The following is a 15,700-nucleotide window of genomic DNA, read 5'->3' on the forward strand; positions in this document are numbered from 1 at the left end:
TTCTGCGTGTAATCCTCAACTTGGTTCCTAGATACAGGGGTGTTGATGTTCATGAATTTCTTCTAACAGTTGCTATAGACTTGCTTCATATTAGGCAGACAGTATTCCCACTTTCTCTGAGGGACACATGATCCTTGCACCACCTGAGCTGTATCAATTCTACACAGCCAAAGAGCACAGTCCCAAAACAGAAATCTGTTTCTGATGTTTGATAAACCTATCCTACAGCTTTTAAGAGGCCTGAAGGTATCTGGGGATCTGAATATATGAGTTTGGATCCAAAAAGATATCCTTTTTTTCTCAAGTTTTTCCAGAATTATGTAGAATGCTCTTCTGTTCATGCTCTCCTCATATTCCTCCTCCACGAGCTCCAAGGAGTTCACGGTCTACTACTGTTTCACAGCACTTACCACTTTCTAGGGTGCTTGCTCATTATTCCAGCCCTCATTGGTCCCCCCCCAACTCAAGTATGAGCACAAGGCCAGGCCTAGCACAGAGTAGAAGCACCAGAAGCGTGCACTGAAAGGATCATGAGCCACAACACTGCTCACATCTCCTGAATGCTGGGAAGTACTTGCAATGGCCCAAACACACACTCTTCACTGCCTCCCACTGCCCTTGCTTGATGACTGTCTCCCTGCCCGGAATGTCCTGCCCCATGTCTTTACCGATTGAAGACACATCTATCCTCCAAAGGCACATTCCTCAAAGCACTGTCTCCAAGAGTGCTTTTCTGATCCTCTTTCCGGGGCCCCTGATGGCACCTTCCCTCATTGGCACCTGTATGAAGGTCATGTGTTGCCAGTCTCTTCCTTCTGTTGGGAAACAGGGTTGGTTCCTCTCAATTACTCATGGTTATCTGAACCTAGCTTATAAAACTGCGAGGAATAAATCACATTCAGTTGGGTGAGGACTATGACAAGAGCTTGCTGTCTTCTCCAGAGACCCTACGGTTCAGGGAAAGAATGACCGAAGATATAGAAAAATATGTTGGAAACAATGTAGGAGAGATGACTTCTTATGCAGGGCCATCTCTTTACATAAAAGTGTATTTGAAGTGAACCATTGAAAAAGGTCTTAGTAAATCATTAAATTAAGAACCTGATAGGTAAGTTTTCTCACCCCTCAGTTCAGCTGAAAATATTACAAGCCACCTGGTGAAACAGACCAAAGAAAATGACACTCAAACTCCTCATAATAGAACTTCCTAAACAGGGTGATTAACATACATAAAGTAGGAAATCCTGAATTTGAGTCAAGAACCTGCAAGTATTACAGATCATATTGGAATATTGTAGGCCATTCCTTGTCCTTGTCCATATTTAGTGTGGTTCATTCTACTTGACTACTAGAGGAAGCTACCAAGGAAGCAAGAATGCAGTTTTCAGGGATCTGATTCCTACACTTCTGGTTTCTGTGCAAACCAGGGTGTCTTCCATTTATTTGCTCAGCCGTTCAGGTCCTAAATAGTTACATACTAGGGGCAAGGCACTGTGTTGGCTAATTTTACTATTGCTGTCATCAGCCCTGAAAACTCAAAGAACTACAGAGAAACAACAATTATTATATCAAAGGAGAACTGTCAAAAGAATTCTCTAAATATCAAGTAGTCAGAACGTTGAAGAGTCTAAGGATCAAACGGAAAAATCAATGTGGTCAGACAGGTTGGTTTCTCTACCCAAAGACATTAACATTTTTATTTATTTTGTAAGATAGCAGGGCACCACTGCAAATTTCTGAGAAAGAGACTTCCAAGATCAAACCAACTCTAAGAGAGATGATGCAGGGAACTCAAGCAGACAGGGTGAGGAAAGAAAGGTTTGAGTTTAGAAGGTAGTTGTTATAGAAGGAAGAGAAGAAAGTTGCAAGAGAGGGTGGATTTCAGACATGCTCTACAGGAGGCGGAGTAATAGGAAAAGGGAATAAGGGTAAGTAAGGTAAGAGGCCAATGTGATACTACCTATCATGATGGGCCTGGGGACAGTGTTAGCTGGAGTGGTTGAAAGTCACAAGGCCAGAGAGGTTTCTTACTAAAGGGAAAGTGGGTTATGGAAGAGTCTAGAGAGAAAATTCACCAGCTTTGGGTTCTCTTACATGTTTAAGCATCAATAAAAATGCTAGAAAACCCATCTTTACTTAACAAGAATGATCAATCTGACCACACAGATATGAGAGATGTTTGGGCAGGTGACTTGGAGATCTCTTTCAGTTTGGGAGAGTTCACAATCCTACTAGACACGTGCACAGAGATAATCTGAAATTTGACTAATCACTGGAGTGCTCTAAGGGAGTGATTTAAGGAGAAGACAAAACCTCGGAAATACTCAATTAGAAAGATGGAGGGAGTAACCAGGAGCTTCTCCACTCCAGACAAAATGAGGGTCAGGGAAGGATATGAAGAGAATTGGAAACAAGAGATACAGACGTAATAGATTTTGCATAATGTCAAAGATCAACAATTTCAGCACTCCCGAACTCTATGCCACTTTATTCTATTTGAGGAATAATTTGTTCTTTGTCAATAATTTCTTAATTGCATGAAGTTTTTTTTTTTTTCACCAGTGTTCAATTTATTAGCAATGGCATTTACAAAAACCATTTCAATCGGCCTTTCTTCCCAGGAACACCTAACCTGGGCGATCTCCTTCCCAGCCCTGCACAAAGCCTATCTGCCCAGAATGGCTTAGCCGGTGTCTGTCTCAGGGGGGGGCTTGGGACAAAGAAAAGAGATTTACATAAAGGTGGTCAGCTGAACACAGCCCCTACATGAGGCTGTATAGAACTGAAAGGGCCATTTTCCAACCTGGCAGTGTAATCCTCATGGAGAGCTTTTGTCCCAGAGGCCACGGTAGGCTGCTTTATTCAGCTGACAATAGGCAGAGAAAGAATGAATGAACCGCCTCCTTTTGGTAAAGCTAAGGCAGCTGGTAGCCCACAAGCCTGACAGCTTACGGAATAAGAGGCAGGACAATTGTTAGTCCCAGACCCAAAAGGTGTTCTGTAAGGGAGTGCCCACTGCTAGTGCTCCTGGCTGCACACTGGGTGTTCACCGCTCAAGACAAAGGTCCTGGAACCACCTTCACATCAGAAAGGAGCAGTGGGATCTGGAAGCTCCGGCAAAGCCCTGCCCTACAATCCTCCCGAAAGAAAAAGAAAAAAAAATTCTGTCACTCCATAACCCCTTCCATAGCTTTGTAGAACACTATAATCATTTCCATTCGAATGCTGACAAAGAGCCAGCCTTCTTGTTTCCTTTGACACTTCCTTTTTAAAAAGAAATTTAGTTTTCTTCTTTTTTGGAGTGTTAAATTTACAAAATGGAACGGAGAAACAATACAAACATAATTTGACCACTTAATATCGCCATTCGGATGATTTCTTTCCAATCGTTTTAAGGAGCTGTGAGAGCTCTATAAATAAAGTTTGTTCCCATGGCAAGTCTAACTGATCCCTATTTATCACCTAAGGAGCAAGCCCTGCAGAAGTTAGGTGGCTTCTCCTGATTTATTTTAACCCCCTGACTTTAAGGTAATTTCCCAGCCTGACCTCCAGTTCTCCTCAACCCTAGTCCACTCTTCCATATACCCTAGGCTGCCTTATTCAAAAAAACAGGGAAGCTGTCACACAGAATCCATTGAATAATGTGCTTATTTTTTTAAAATAATATTTTATTTATTTATTCATGAGAGATACAGAGAGAGGCAGAGAGAGAAGCAGGCTCCATGCAGGAAGCCTGACATGGGACTCGATCCCGGGTCTCCAGGATCATGCCCTAGGCCTAAAGCAGGCACCAAACCGCTGAGCCACCCAGGAGTCCCCTGAATAATGTGTTTAAAAGGGGCCATGTCCATAAACAAAAACCCATATGCAACAAAAATAACTTAAAATTAATTTATGAATTATGTGCCAATATAGCATGAATGATTAAAAATGTATATATACCCCCTCGGTAAAAAGTTTCTCAATCTATTAGATACACGGTTCTCAAATTAGAAGAGGGGCCAAAGAAACCTCCCATTTCCTGAATGAAAGACTGAGGACCTCGTCACTTAAATGATCTCCCTAATCGGTGCCAACTCTTGGCCTTGCCCAAGCCACGTGCTCTCTGGCCCACACCACTCCCGGCCCCCACTCCCACCCAGTCCCTTTTCTTAATGCTGATGGTTAAGACACAGCCACGCGGCAGAGCAGCTCTCCAAAGTGCCCTCACTGAAGGCTCCAACAGCATCTCTGCTCCATAAGCTTCAAGTGTGCTCTGTGATTACATTTGCTGGAACTTCACACCAAAGGTTCCAACTTGTTTCTTGTGGAATGTAAAAAGAAAACAGCTCTCACTGAGAGTTTCCAGATTTTTCATGTTGATTGACTTTGTTTGTGAATTTCACCTCAAAGGACAATTGTTTAGTGCAGACCTCACAATTTCCCAAAGTCCTGCCTGTTACTTTAAAGCTTTCCCATTTCCAAGCACTGTGTGGTCCACACCATACAGCACGGCTCACACCTAGGTTCCTCGAGAAGATCAGCAAATGGAGCTCATGCTAGAAAAGGCTAAGAGTAAGTGGCCTTTATGAAGTCCTGTCTGCAGAGCACTCGCAAATGTTCCAAAGTGGATTTGACATACTCCGAGGAGGAGAATGAAGCTTCCACAACTTCTCACCTATACCAAGGAGATACTTACTGCTTCCTATGAGGAAACAGCTGACTTAGAAGTTCACCCTCTAAAAATGATTAATCCGATGGCTTAACTAGGGAGATGGCAAAACTAATGGAGATCAACAATATTCTTGAAGTCAGCCTGCTTGGGACCTAGTTGCAGTTCTGCACTAGCCACGTGACCTTAGGCAAGCCATCTGGCCTCTCTGAGTGCCCACAAAAAGGTGCTAAGCCTGGACGTGGCCACCCCATAAGGTCCTCTCAAGAAGATCAGATAGCATAAAGGAGGGCAAGTTCCCTGAAAAGTCTAAGATGCACTGCACACCCACGAATTTGGTGAGTGCCCCAAAGGCTAAGGTTCACTTTCACCTCCAATGTTAAAGTCCACTCAAACAAGGGGACAAGTAGCACGAAAACATACTGGGAGTGCAACACCTTCTCCTGAGAAATGGTAGCGTTCCTGAATTCAACAGACACTGCAGCAAGTACAACATACATCGTCAGAAAATAAAAGGAAAAATCTCGGAACATTGTGTGCATACATATATTATGGTTAAATATCGATGCAGAGAGAAGAACGCTAATCAAATTCATGAATTTATGCTTTAATTTCCAAAGCTAAATATTAGCTTGATTGAGTAATATCTAGTGTGCCTTGATCTCAGGTATTAGCATCTGAAAGGCTGACTGCCCTTAGCTCCCTGCCCTCCCAGAGGTGCAACTTGTATATTTAAATATGGGGTACATTTATTAGTGATCATGAACGCTCTATAATCAAAGAACAACCTGTTACTTAAACAGTGTGCTTAATTGTTAGAAGCAGAATCAGAAGAAAAACTCATCAACCTCCAAAGCACCCTTCCCTAGTGGGCCATTAGCTCAACTCAAGTCAGGACACATACTCCATAAATACATATCGAATAACAAGAACAATAGTCTATTCCTCATAAACAGCATTTGTAAGTCAATTTAATGTTTGTGTAGTGTGTGGGAAAAGCCTTACAGAGGTCTAAAGCTCTTGATAAAGGACAAAGGGAAAAGGCAAGGTTTCTTCGCAGACTGTGAACCGGGAAACCTACTTCAAAGGCAGTTTGTATGCTCTATTCAAACACCTGACTCTTGTCCTTCAAGAGACCAATATTCTGGGATCATCGCCTTGAAAACCCGGTGGGAACCTGTGTCACACAGAGCTTGCCCCTATCAACATTCAGACACGGCATGAGTTACACGGGCATGACAGGGGACACAGTAGCTTTTTATGGCTGGAGTGGGTAGGCATGACTCAGTTTCCCCACGCCAGAGCTATAAAGAAGTGCTAGGAGTCCACAGAAGCCTCTGCCAAAGGGAAACCTCCAAGACTCTGGGCCTTTATTTCCAGCCCAGACCGTTCCCTTGAGCTCTGGCCCTGGATGCTTCCTGGATGTCCCACCGGTACCTCACACTCAGGTGGTAAACTTGCCCCTAACCGTTCCTGCTTTGGTGCTCCCCATCTCAGTAAATGGAACTAGTTATACAACCCAGAAAGCTGCAGTCATTCTTAACAGCTCCCTCTGCAGAATTCTTTCCCCAAATCCAATCCAGCACAGCAAGTTCCAAAGGTCTATCTCCCAATCAGATGTGGCATCTGTAAAGGCTGCTTTGAGGCAACAGGCTTGAGTGATGGAGACCTGAATAAGTCCAAGGGCCCACAGTGACCACCCGGCTAAATGCAAACAGGCCAACTTGGTGACCCATCTCAAAATAGCCAGAGGCCCTGGCTGACCAATGGGCTGCTTACAACCGGGCACAGGTACCAAGAAAGGAAAATCATCACACATTCCCATACCCCCCACTGTTTACTACAGCTCCCCACCACTGCCTCCTGGCAGACAGGCTCTCCTTTGCTGTCCTGTCCACTGCTCCCTTGCAGTGTGCTCAGTAAAGTTCTAGCTCCTTTGTTCTGCCTTGCATGAATTCCTTTACCGCCCCGGGCTGCCGGCCTCCAGTCTGTGGAATCAGGCTCTTTGTTAAAACCCTGCCACGGCTCCCTATTGTCCAAGAAATGAAACACAACTCCTCAAACTGACCCAGCCCACCTGACTGTGGTTCCCCAATCCTCCCCCGGTAGCCTCAGGACTAGTGACCCTCACTTGGTCACCTCCTGCTTTGGAAAACCGCAGGCTTCTTCAGTCCCCCTTGATTTTGTTCGCCCTTCCGTCTGCTTCTCTTTCTAAGGATATGGAACTCATCCTTCAAAGCCCAATCTAAATCTTCCTCTTTGGGGCACCTGGGTGGCTCACATCTGCCTTGGGCTCAGGGCATGATCCCGGGGTCCGGGATCGAGTCCTGCATCAGTCTCCCTGCAGGTCTCCTTCTCCCTCTGCCTGTGTCTCTGCGGCTCTCTGTGTCTCTCATAAATAAATAAAATCTTTAAAATAAATAAACAAACAAATAAATCTTCCTCTTGAGGAAGATGTGCCAAGGCCCAGCTGCCCTCACCCCGCCCCAGGGGAAGTCAGTCACTCCCTCCTCTGCTGTACCAAGGATGCTGTCACATATTCAAATACAATGCAAGTACTTCATGGTATAATCGCCCCCTAGCCTGGGGGTCCCTGAAAGCAGTATCTGTGTCATATTCCACAGGCTTTTCGCCAGTCCCCAGCTTCAAGAGTGCCTGTAACAATGTGAATGTGTTGAATGACATCTGAACTGGGGCTAAATCCAGAAGAATTTGGCTACACTTTGATCACAATTCTTTGTTTAACCACCATTAACCAACTGCTTTCCCTACAACCATAATTACTACATTAACCTAAACAGTTTTCAGTTAATTTAAGAGGAGTAGGAGGATTTTTTTTGTCCAATTCATTATAATCACTAAAGAATCTGGGTACCTGTAAATTGATTTGCAAACAAAGCTGCACACAATGGTCCTGGCTTAGTGTGGGAGGGGAACACAGCCGCTATACCTGCTCCCCGCAGATAGAACAAGGGCCCGGTTCCTTCCACTCCCCAAAACTGTCAAGCCATGCTGGGCCACGTTCAGAGGCAGAGATTTCTCTATGCAGTGACTGACTCATGGGAACGGGTATCCAGGCCTTCTCCAACTTGGCCATCTTGGCCCACATACTTTCAAATCCATGAGGTAATGCTTTCCAGAAATTTCCTGGAGTTTAATGAACAAAAATCCTCTTGCGATGCCTTGGTGTAGTCACACCTCAATGCTCCCTTTTCTTTTGTAACACAGAGAGAAATAAGCAAAACAAAGCTACGTACTTCAGACACAACTGGACTATTTTATTTTTTTAGAGCAAGCACTTCAGTTGGCAGTATTTGTTTCCAAGTGTGATCGCTGCAAACGCCCCCTGGAGTGATTAAAATAAACTGATTTCTCTGTCTTGCATGAATAAATAAAATCTTTAAAAAAAAAAAAAAAAAAGGGCAGCCCGGGTGACTCAGCGGTTTAGTGCCACCTCCGGCCCAGGGTATGGTCCTGGAGACCCAGGATCGAGTCCCGCATCGGCCTTCCTGCATGGAGCCTGCTTGTCCCTCTGCCTGTGTCTCTGTCTCTCTCTGTCTCTCATGAATAAATAAATAAAATATTAAAAAAATAAAATAAAATAAACTGGCTACCTATTTGACTATAGAATTGCTTAATTTTATAAAACAAGAGGAATCTATGATTCCTCCAGAAGTGACATTTTCTCCCTTGTACAGCTGCAGCTCTGAGTAAGAAAAGGACCATGTTAAGAGGTCATCATCATCTGAGATGGACTTTTCGCCTGAGATTCTCCATCTGCCCTGACATTCAGAGTCAAGTGACTAAACCTCAGAATAAAGGAGAATTGTAGGATCAGAGTGGGAGTTAATTCCATTAAGAAGAAACAGAAGAAATTTATTACTGTGCTATTTTATTTATCTATGGAGATATACCATACATGAAACCCTTTCTCAGAACTGTTTAAAATGTATATATACAATGAAATATTCCTCAGCCATTAGAAACAACAAATACCCACCATTTGCTTCAACGTGGATGGACTGGAGGGTATTATGCTGAGTGAAGTGAGTCAATCGGAGAAGGACAAACATTATATGGTCTCATTCATTTGGGGAATATAAAAAATAGTGAAAGGGAATAAAGGGGAAAGGATAAAAAAATGAGTGGGAAATATCAGAAAGGGAGACAGAACATGAGAGAATCCTTACTCTGGGAAACGAACAAGGGGTGGTGGAAAGGGAGGTGGGTGGGGGGGTGAACTGGGTGACGGGCACTGAGGGGTGCACTTGATGGGATGAGCACTGGGTGTTATGCTATATGTTGGCAAATTGAACTCCAAAAAAATAAATATATTAAATAAATAAATAAATAAATAAATATATTTTCCTGACAGAAATATCAACATTCACAAGGCAAAGATCCAAAAGAGAATCATTTTGTAGTCAAATAAGCAGCCAACATGAGAAAATCTAAGTGTTCCTCCCTGGGTCATCACACAATTAACCCTCAGTGGCGTCACCACCACCCAAGGGTCCCCTGTCACAGGGGACCTCAAGCTGCTGAGCTACATACACAAATAAAGGGCCACGTTCATTTTAATCCAATTACATATGTAATAACCCCAGCTGATCAAGCCAGAGCCCTGGATGAGTCACTGGCCTGCTGGCTCACACTGTTTTCCCAGTATCAAGCAATTAGAACTCTGGAGCTCCTCATCTGCCATTTTAAATTAGAACAGGAAAAAACACAGTTTTTCCAGGGGTTAGTCATTATATGAAAAGTTGATCCTCTTATTTCTTTTGTTTAAAGGAATAAGGCAAAAAATAACAATGCAAAATTCTCTCAATCAGTATAATGAAAATTATACTTGCTTTTAAATTCCTTCTTTATGTGCAGGGTCAGAGAAATTGGTAGTCTACTGATACATATACCTCAGAAGAACAGTAGGGAAACTATACATACCTTGTCCTGTCCTTTCCCTCTCTCTTTTTTTTTTTTTTCTCCTGGCCTTGGTAGATATATGACTATCTATACTCTTTATCTTTCAGGTTTTGCTTCCACCTGGGAAAAAGCAAAATTCCCAGAAATCTTAAACATACTAGCTTCAACTTTGCTCACAACCTCCGAATCACTTGGTGCTTTACCTGCGTTTCCCTAGCGTGCTAGGCACTGACCTTGTTGCTACCACCACCACTGCCACCTGTGGGGCAAGGGCATGTAGACCTTCATGTCTTAAAAGATTTAAGAACTGATCACATGTCATGGCCATGGCCTTTTGTTTTTATATATATATTTCCATTTTTAAACTCCTAGCACATGGCTTCATGGTAGCCTTACTTTGAGAATCATAAACTACATAACTATTTACATGCAAGATTTGGCTTTACAGAATAAAGGTATATGTGTTTGTCAGTAACATAGTAAAATTTGGGACCACTGCTAAAATACCTCATTAAATTTCTCTAGCTATACATTGAGTTTACCTGGTTGATTATTAAGTAAAAACTCCATTTCTGTCACTCAGAGGAGAGTTAAAAGCTGCAGCTGCCTCCACAGGCAATCCAGCACAGAACATGCTATTCTTCCTTTTATCGATAGAAAAATCACTCAAAACTACCAGAGTTCCTTCTCCCTCACAGTCAATTTGGCTATATTTTTCAAAGAAAGAACAGCCTCAGAAAATCAATTTAAGCACAATAAAACTATTTTTAACACAAGTTGTTCTACCAACCGTAAAAGCCTCTCAAACGGAGTTGTCTACTTAATTTGGTCTTGTTTACTTTGCTTACTTCGGGAGGTCCTATTGACTTATTGCCATAGGGGCATTTGTTTATATTTATGTAGGCGTCACTTATGTATACTACAGGCTTGTAGATTCATACAGGGGGTTCAGCTTTTGTGTTATTATTATCTTTTTTAAATAATTCTAAAAGAAGGCATTTTTCTGCAGTAGCTCAGAGTTGTACGCTCTCAGTCCGGATGGGCTCAGAAGGGAGTCCTTAATGCAGACGCCCGTAGGTTTTGAAAAACGAAACTTCGGGAACCCCACGGGGGGCGGGGGGGGGGGGGCTCAGCTGTTTAGCGCCGCCTTCTGCGCAAGATGTGATCCTGGAGCCCCGGGATCGAGTCCTGCGTCGGGCTCCCTGTGTGGAGCCTGCTTTTCCCTCCTCCTGTGTCTCTGCCTGCCTCTCTCTCTCTCTCTCTCTCTCTCTCTCTCTCTCATCAATTAATAAATAGAATCTTTAAAAAAAAACAACAACGAAACCCCAAGGGGACCGTTTGAAAATTCGCGCTTGCCCCACGGCCGTCAAACCTGGACGGCGGACGGCCTGTCGCAGCACCAGCGGCCCGGCCCGCTCGAGCCGGGACAACCTCCCGCTTTCCAGGCCGCGTCGACTGGCCCAACGCGCCGGGGAGCGCCTCTCTGGCTCTGCTGCTCGCTCCGCTCACCTGCCTCGCAAGGGTGCTCGCCACGTCTAGGCGGATGCTGGGAAGCTTCTAGAAGTTTCCGAAGAGGGGCCAAAGGGGGCCTCCCGCAGTGGCAGCCGCGATGGCGCCCCTCCGGAGGCCTCGAAGCGCCGGCCTTGCCAGCCACGCACCCCGGGCCTTCGGGCCGAACCTCCCTCCCGGGACGCCCCGAAGATGTACCTGGGCGCCCGCGGCGGTGGCAGCCGGCAACGCGCCCCCCGAAGCCTGTTCGCTGCCGGGAGCCGTCGCCTGCCTGTGCTCGCTCTCTGCCTTCTGTGGGGGGAATGAAGGAGGTCTGAGGGGGGCCGGGGGGCGGCGGCGGGGGCCCTGACGGTCGGCGACGGCGGCGCTGCGTCCGCCAGCCACGAGCCCACGGGACCCAGCGGGGGGCACAGCGCATGTCCGTGGGAGCCAGAGACCGCCCCCGGAACTGGGGTGCAGGACGCCCTTTCCGCACGGCCCCCCGCTGCCGGGCCCCAAGGTTCCGCTCCCTGAAGGCGCTCGGGCTCCCCAGCAGACCTCGCCCTGTCCCTTCTCAGTCGTTGCACAAAATAGGTACATGTGGGTGATGTAAAAATACCTCAAGGCAGCACATCGTACACCTCGAATATGTATTTTTTTGATTTGCCGACCATGTCTCAGTAGAGCTGGGGGGGTGCACCACTATGAGAGGAAGTCTTTGGATGTATTCTTTTCCCCATCCTAAAACTGAAGTGAAAACCCTACTACCCCCGAAACTACCGTAACATTGTCAACTATGCTCCCATTAAAAACAAGTTAAAATCCTGCATCCTTATGGAGTCTAGAAGGGAGTTCTTAAATGCAGTTTCACGAAGGACTCGTTTGAAGACATGACTCTTCCCAAAGTGCGTTTTATTTTGTTTTTTTAAAGATTTTATTTATTTATTTATGATAGTCACACAGAGAGAGAGAGAGAGAGGCAGAGACACAGGCAGAGGGAGAAGCAGGCTCCATGCACCGGGAGCCCGACGTGGGATTCGATCCCGGGTCTCCAGGATCGCGCCCTGGGCCAAAGGCAGGCGCCAAACCGCTGCGCCACCCAGGGATCCCCTCCAACGTGCGTTTTATTTTTATTTTTTTTTAAGATTTTCTTTTTTTTTTAATTTTTATTTATTCATGATAGTCACAGAGAGAGAGAGAGCGAGGCAGAGACACAGGCAGAGGGAGAAGCAGGCTCCATGCACCGGGAGCCCGATGTGGGATTCGATCCCGGGTCTCCAGGATCGCGCCCTGAGCCAAAGGCAGGCGCCAAACCGCTGCGCCACCCAGGGATCCCCAACGTGCGTTTTAAATAGACTGTTCAGATTTGTGGCTGTAGCACCGTCTTCAGGTACCTCAGACCCTATGAAGTGTAACAGCTTCAGCCTGGCCTAACATCTGTTGAAATAACCAGGAAATGATAGAGCAACAAGCTTAGTGAGGCAGGCATGTACACAACACTTTCTTAAATCCTAAAGCCCAATGTTCCAGGACGGGAGAAGAGCCAGGTCCCACTCTCCCCGACTGTCATGTTCTTGTCATCCTAAAACAAATCAGTTCTTTCCGTGCCAGATTCTATGTGAGGAAGTAAGGGTCACATGTAGGTACGCAATGTCAGTCATTTGTAGAGCATATCATCAGCATTAATTAACTTTAATTATATAATTAGTACCGCGTTGTCAAAGACAACATTCAAAAGAGAGAGATGATTAAAAGCATTCATCCTGATAATGACCAATCAACCTTCCACAGAAACAAAACCATGACTCGCCCCAAAAGCAGAGCAGGAGAGTCTGTGCTTAGGTATAAATCTTGGCCAATCTTAGAGACTGCAATTAACTTCTCTGAAGCCACAGTGTCCTCTCACCAATGGACCCAGTGATAAATAGCACCTGCCTCATAGAGTACACAGGGTTCGATGGGAGGATGCACGCAAAGTGCCTGGCACAGGGCCCAGCAAGGAGGAGGCCCTGGTCAGTGAGGCTGTAATTCCCATCGGGAAGCCCAATAAAATACTCCCCAAAGGCAGGCAAAGGCTTCCAGATGTCCATCCCCTTGGAACACAGCAAGTAGGATTTGGGGGACTTCCACTGAGATTCTTCTGGTCTTGCCTGGAGGTGCCACTTTACCCCTGGTCTCTCTCACCGGGGACCTGCCAATATCACAGAGTAGGCCCCCTCCTCAGAGAAAGGACAGCGATGGGTAGCCTCGACGGCAAGCCTCACAGTTCCATGGAAATCTCCAAAGTCTCCCCACAACACAAAAACAAAACAAGCAAATCAACAAGTGATGGACCATTTTATCACCGTGTGGGCATCAAACTGCCGGTTGTTTGCTTCATCCCCAGAGGAAATAAGTATCCCATTTTTACATCTCTTGAGGCAAAAGACAACACACTTGCACAAAATCGACTTCAAGTCACTCCTGGCTCATAAGAGCACTCACACTCTGTTTATCTCCAGTTGAGTACGATGTCATTTGGTGAAAAGGTAGTAATATTTCCACTACATCTGGAATACATGGATCGATGTGTGATTTGAGTTTCCATTAAAAGTCCCTCATTTTTCCTGGTATGATACTAATACCTAGTGCTACACTTTAGTGAAATATTATCTGTTGTAGTTGTGGGAAAATTCGATGTTAAATACATGAGAAAAATTTAAGGAGTGCTATTTCATTCCATCTTGATTAAAAAAAAAAAAAAAAAAAAAAAGCAGGGACGCCTGGGTGGCTCATTGGTTGAGCATTAGCCTTTGGCTCAGGGCGTCATCCCGGAGTCCCGGGATGGAGTCCCACATCAGGCTCCCTGCGTAGAGTCTGCTTCTCATTCTGCTTCTCCTTCTGCTTCTTTCTCTCTCTCTCTCTTTCTCTCTCTCTGTGTGACTGTCATGAACAAATAAATAAAATCTTTTAAAAAATAAAGATTAAAAAAAGGCAATCAGTGAATTCTGCAAGAATCCACTTTTTTAGTCCACATCTCCATCAGCTCTGGCCTGCACCACTAACTGCAGTCCTTCCTATTCTCATTCTTGTCCCCTCCAAACTGGTCACCAGCCCAGCAGCCAGCGTGGACTCTAAAAAAGTTCATGTCACATCATTCCCCTGGTGGGAACACTGTCTGCTCTGCCCCATTGGCACTTCTGGCTATTGAGGAAAAACCCCATCCCATTCTCACCACCTCTGAAACCCTCTCAGTCATAATGGCTGCTCTTCTCTCCTCACTGCCCAACAGTTAGAACTTTGCTCTGGCTTTTACTAAATATTTTAATGTGACAAACTAGAGAAGAGCCATATTCTGGCATTGAAACCCAGAAAAAAAAAGTTATTTTATTTTATTTTATTTGGTTTCAGGCGATCGTTAGCTGAAAAGAAAGACCAGTTGTTAAAATATGTTCCCAGAAGTCCTAAAGGCCCATGTGTTCTACCTATACTGTCAATTTAGTGATTTTGGAACATTCAAACGATGTATGCTATCCAGCCTACAGACTGTGAGTGAACCCTTAAGGGTCTCTTCCAAGGATGGGAGTGGGGTGGAAATGTGGAACTTGCTGGGGGCTCTGCCTTAGTGATGCTGGCATAGCTGAGTGGGTCCCTACTGATGGTTTGGCCCAATGCCCCTCATTTTCTAATTATGGACATTGAAGCCCACTGAATCCTACGGGAAGGATTGTCCAAAATGTGAGAGCTAGAGATCAGTCATGCCCAGATGAGAAGGCCTGGCTGCTCCCACTATATCAGGCCCACATGTATATTTTGCATCCACAAAAAGTCCCTATGTGTGGTTATAAGGATGTGCTTTTACTTCTTAGTATAGGGAGGGTATTTTTCATACGAGAGATTTGTGTCTTGCTTTCATGGGGACGGAGGAGGGCCTGAGTGTCTGTGCACTGGTTGTTTCCCAAGTAACATCAATTCAAAATAATCAGTCTGCCCCTGTGGTACACTTTGGGCAGCCTGCCCTTGGCGCCCACACCACAGAACCTTAAGGTGCTTTTATAGGAGAAAACATCTTCACCTAAAGACTGAACAAGACATGTTTTTATTCTCTGGTCATTTTTTCCCAGTATTTGTATAATTATTTGTACTTTCAGTTGCTATGGAAAGCAAACACTACTTACCATGACAACCGTAACAGCCTAAGGTACGCAGCGTGTTTCAGACTGAGAAGCTTCAAACATACTGAAGTGTGTGGGGCTTTAATATCCCTCCTTGAAAAAAAAAATCAACCAAATGTTCTTCTCCCCAGAAAAGTCACCTGAGTATTCTCCACTTTCTCTGTGTTATCTGTCATGAAAAACCAGCATACCTCAAGGAATACCTGAGGGCTGAAATCAAAGGAAATTTTAGTAAAAATTGATTAAAAAAAAAAAAGGTTGGTAAGAATCAAAGAACAAATAAATGCAGATTTGCCATGTACCTATTCTGCACCAGAAATGCAGAAATTCTTTTACCTACATTTCATCTGATTGTGATTGTATCTCATTTTACAGAAGAGAGAAACAGATCCAGAGAAGTGAAATAGGGCAGCCCGGGTGGCTAAGCGGGTTAGGGCCACCTGCAGCCCAGGGTGTGATCCTGGAGACCTGGAGTCGAGTCCCA

At 45.0% G+C, this 15,700-nt stretch overlaps 1 protein-coding gene across 4 annotated transcripts in view; it reads right to left on the reverse strand.

Annotated features, from left to right (window-relative positions):
• The window catches only part of PASD1 (PAS domain containing repressor 1), a 93,143-nt gene extending 81,708 nt beyond the window's left edge, over nt 1–11,435 (reverse strand). For 2 of the 4 annotated variants that reach the window (XM_072815333.1, XM_072815329.1), the window contains exon 1: nt 11,282–11,435. The gene's annotated coding sequence lies outside the window, so the exon portion shown is untranslated. Of the gene's footprint in view, nt 1–11,083; nt 11,219–11,281 lie in introns of those variants that run through there. The other 2 variants (XM_072815334.1, XM_072815331.1) reach the window with 2 other exon arrangements.
• Between the last annotated feature and the right edge of the window lie 4,265 nt (nt 11,436–15,700).

The sequence above is a fragment of the Canis lupus genome, chromosome X (genome assembly GCF_048164855.1).
Source record: "Canis lupus baileyi chromosome X, mCanLup2.hap1, whole genome shotgun sequence".
NCBI lineage: Eukaryota > Metazoa > Chordata > Mammalia > Carnivora > Canidae > Canis > Canis lupus.